This window comes from Tupaia chinensis, unplaced genomic scaffold, assembly GCF_000334495.1.
Source record: "Tupaia chinensis unplaced genomic scaffold, TupChi_1.0 Scaffold000047_1, whole genome shotgun sequence".
In the NCBI taxonomy this organism is placed as follows: domain Eukaryota; kingdom Metazoa; phylum Chordata; class Mammalia; order Scandentia; family Tupaiidae; genus Tupaia; species Tupaia belangeri.
Genome location: NW_006159505.1, coordinates 5,307,394 through 5,311,014, shown reverse-complemented (window position 1 = coordinate 5,311,014; position 3,621 = coordinate 5,307,394).

Below are 3,621 nucleotides of genomic sequence, written 5' to 3'. Positions count from 1 at the left end.
AGGCCTGAGCCCCTGTGGCAGACTGACTTTGCACCTCAGGTCCCAGGTTCAGTGCCCCTATCCAGACAGCAGGGTGAGTGGTGGCTACTACTTCATGAAGGTGCCTGAGGGCCCAGCACTGGGGCTGGTAAGCTCGTAGCAAGTGCCTGGCACTTAGTAGATGCTCAGGAGGACAGCAAGTATCATTATTAGGCCACAGAGCTGGCCGTATTATAATTTTTTTTTGAGAGAGATTTTTGCTCTAGGGTGCATGTACTTGTTCGAGAGACAGAAAGACAAAAAGCGAGCACTTACCCCTCAGGGGGGATGGCTATGCTGCAATCCCCTTTCCTCCATTCTCCTCTTGGGATTTTGGGCATGCACACACCCAGTGTGTTTCAAGCCTCCTGGTCTGGGACTTGAACCATGGTCAGCCATGTGAGAATCCAGCGACCTAACCATTATGCCATCTGCTTGTCCCAGTAATTTTTTACTTTTTACATGTAATCACATTTATCTTCAGAGTGTACAACATTGCTTTTTCCAGCATGAATACCATGTGTATCAGTCAAGATAAAGACATTATTATATACACTATCATCAGCAAATAGCTTTTCTTTCTTTCTTTCTTTCTTTCTTTCTTTCTTTTTTTTTTGTCAATTAAATGCACTTTTTTAAAAATTCCCATTTCCCTCCCTCCCTCCCCCCCTCCATTACTGGTCCCAATATTTTCTTTCTTTTTTTTTTTTTTTTCTTTGAGAGGTTTTTTCACTATAGGGCGTGTGCGCTCACCAGACAGACAGAGAGAGACATAGAGACAGAAAGCGAGAAATCACCCCCCAGGGGGGATGGTCACGCCGCAATCCCTTCTCCATTCTCCTCTCCGGATCTTGGGCACGCATGCACACGCGCCCGGCGTGAGTTTTAAGCCACCGGGTCTGGGACGCAAACCGCGGTCAACTACATGGGAGTCCAGCGACATAGCCATTATGCTAACTGCTGGCTCCCATGGTCCCAATATTTTCTAACAAGCGGTGGACGAGGCCAGCATCGCACAGGAGCAGCCCTGGAGCTGAAAGCTGGGCCTGACTAGGAGCTCGAGGCGACCTCTTCTTTACTGGGCGGCCTCTGTGTCCCAGCCGCCCTTTCCCCTGCTCTTGACCACCTAAGGGCTGGTATTGTCAGCACACCCAGGAGTGAGAGGGGTCTCACAGGGTAGGAGCGTCCTGGCTGAGGCTGTAAATTCAGGGGTAGAAGAACTGGGGCTCCATGGGGTTCTCTGCACAGCCCCAGCCTGACTGATAGCCTGACTCCCCTAACTGCTCAGCTCCTCACCCCTGCCCAGGGAGTCTCTGGGTATTGGGTTTTCCGCGCCCTATGAGGGAGAGCTGATCTCACGCCCAAGTCACTGTGGCTCAGACGCAGCTGCGGAGCTGTCATCCCGTCTTTGATGACATCTTTACTTCCTGCGCCCTGTCATTCAAGTGTCTGGCCTGGCCCCAGTCTTCTCCCTGAGCCTTTGAACTTGACCAGGTTGGGGCTGGGTCACGCACTGTCTGGGCCCTCAGGTGTGAGGCCGCAGGCAGTTGTCCCCTGTTTCACCTCCCTCACACCGACACCTGCTGAGTGGTCTTCAGTGACAATACATTCCCTCTGTCAGCAAATATTTGCCACCTGTGACTCAGCCCACCTGCAGGCCACCCAGGGTCTGAGCAGAGGGGAGCGAGGCTGCAAGCCAGCTGTGGGAGGCTGCAAAGGATCCCAGTATTTTCTCTGGCTGCATGTCTAGAGGCACAGGGCCAGGGCCATGGAGGGGATGTTCTGCTTTGCAAACTGCCCCCTCTGGGCTCCCAGGACAAACTGGCACTTGTCCAGAGGAGGCCAAGTTGGGCAGATCCTCAAATGTACCCTGCGAAGTCAGGAGGGACAGTTACTTAGAGGTGGGAGATGATTTTAGGTGACTCATGACAAACTTGAGAGACTTTGGGGAAACTTAAAACACCAACGAAACCATAGAGAAGCACACACTGGCCCCCCATGTACTCATTGCCCAACCTCGACGTTATGAAAAAGCTTCCGTGGCCTCCACCTCCTGCATGACACCTTCACACACCCAGCACTGGTATCTCCAGGGGCCTAGGGGCTCATGGAAAGCAGGACTGAGGCTGTCTGCTGAGGCCCCAGACCACACCAGGGCCATGTCCGGTTTAGGTGGCATCGGGGAGGGAGATCGAACCTCCAAAAGAAGCAGGAACGAGCAGAGTCTTCTGAGCACAGCTCCGGTTAGAGAGCTCCATGTGTGTCGCCCCCTGTGAGGGAGGGGCCGTTAGTCCCATTTTACAGATGAGGAGATGGAGGCACAAAGAGGTCGAGTGTCTTTCCCAAGGTCACTGAGCATTAGGTGAGAGTTGGGCTGGTAGCCCAGATCTGGTCCCAAACTGTCATCAGGCCACACCAGAGGAAGGCCTGCCATACTTCTGTTTTTGAGAAGGATATTGATTTAGGGAGCAGGTTGGAGTGGCCCTATCTTATTCCCACAGCTTGAGGGGGGTCAGGCTTTAGCCAGCTGGGGAAGTGGCACGGGGGAGCTGGTCCCCACCTGCCCATGGGAACGTCCCTCCTCGGCACCACTCCCAGTGTCCTGAATGTGACCTTCTCTGTCTTCTGTCTGGAGGACATGCTGCCCTCGGCCCAGACCTACTGCCACTGCCCGTCAGTGCTCAAGGGGTGCAGGGCTGGTGTGCAACCCTGCAAGGGACTCTGCAGATGGCAAGACTGAGTCCTGGGAGGGTAAAGGCCATTGGTGGCAAGTCTGGCATCCCCCTCTTATGCAAAAGCTGTGCTTTTGTTGAAGGGAAGCCTGGGCCTCGTCCTGGCCCTGGCCCCAATTTGCTGCCAGTGAGGGCAACGACCCTACTCAGTAAACATGGTACGAGGCGCAGGGGAGTGAAGCAGCTGGCGCAGGTCATGTAGGGGTGGCTGGGCCTAGAACCAGGAGTGTGGCCCCACACACCCATGCTTAGCAACTCTGCTCTTGCCAGCTGTCGACCTTCAGGGGCTGCGATGCTGTCCTTGGCCTGAAGTTCCCCTGGTCCCTCCAGCCCACCCCTCTCCCAGCTTGCACTCACCCACCTGCCCTGCAAAGGAGGTTTGGAGGGACAATTTGCCCCATAGTCCAATGGAGGGGGAGCAAGAGAGCCCAGTGGGGCTTCTGGCTCTGCCAAGAACCCTCCAGCTTGTCCAGGGCCAGGCCCCCAGCCCAGGTGGGCCTCCCCAGCTCGTCCTGCTCACAAAGCCAACAGACCGTGGTTTCTGCAGACCGTGACCTCCTCCCGGCAGACGGCAGCTCCATCGTCACAGCCAGCTCCAACGCCTCAGTGCGCTTGGTGGGGCCCAGTTTCAGGCTCACCCCAACCTCTCTAAGCCCACCCGTGTGGGCCAGAGAGGGGCTGGAGATGGTGAAGGAGGCGTGGGACAGAGGCAGACTCCGTTAGGCTCAGCTGGGCTGCAGTGTGGCTGTGTGACCTTGGGCCAGTAACTCAAGCTCTCTGAGCCTTGCTTATCTCTCCCACTCCTCTAGGTTCAGGGAGGCAAGGTGTGGAAATGGGCTCCGTGTGGGGTGAGCTGCTGTGCAGACAGAGG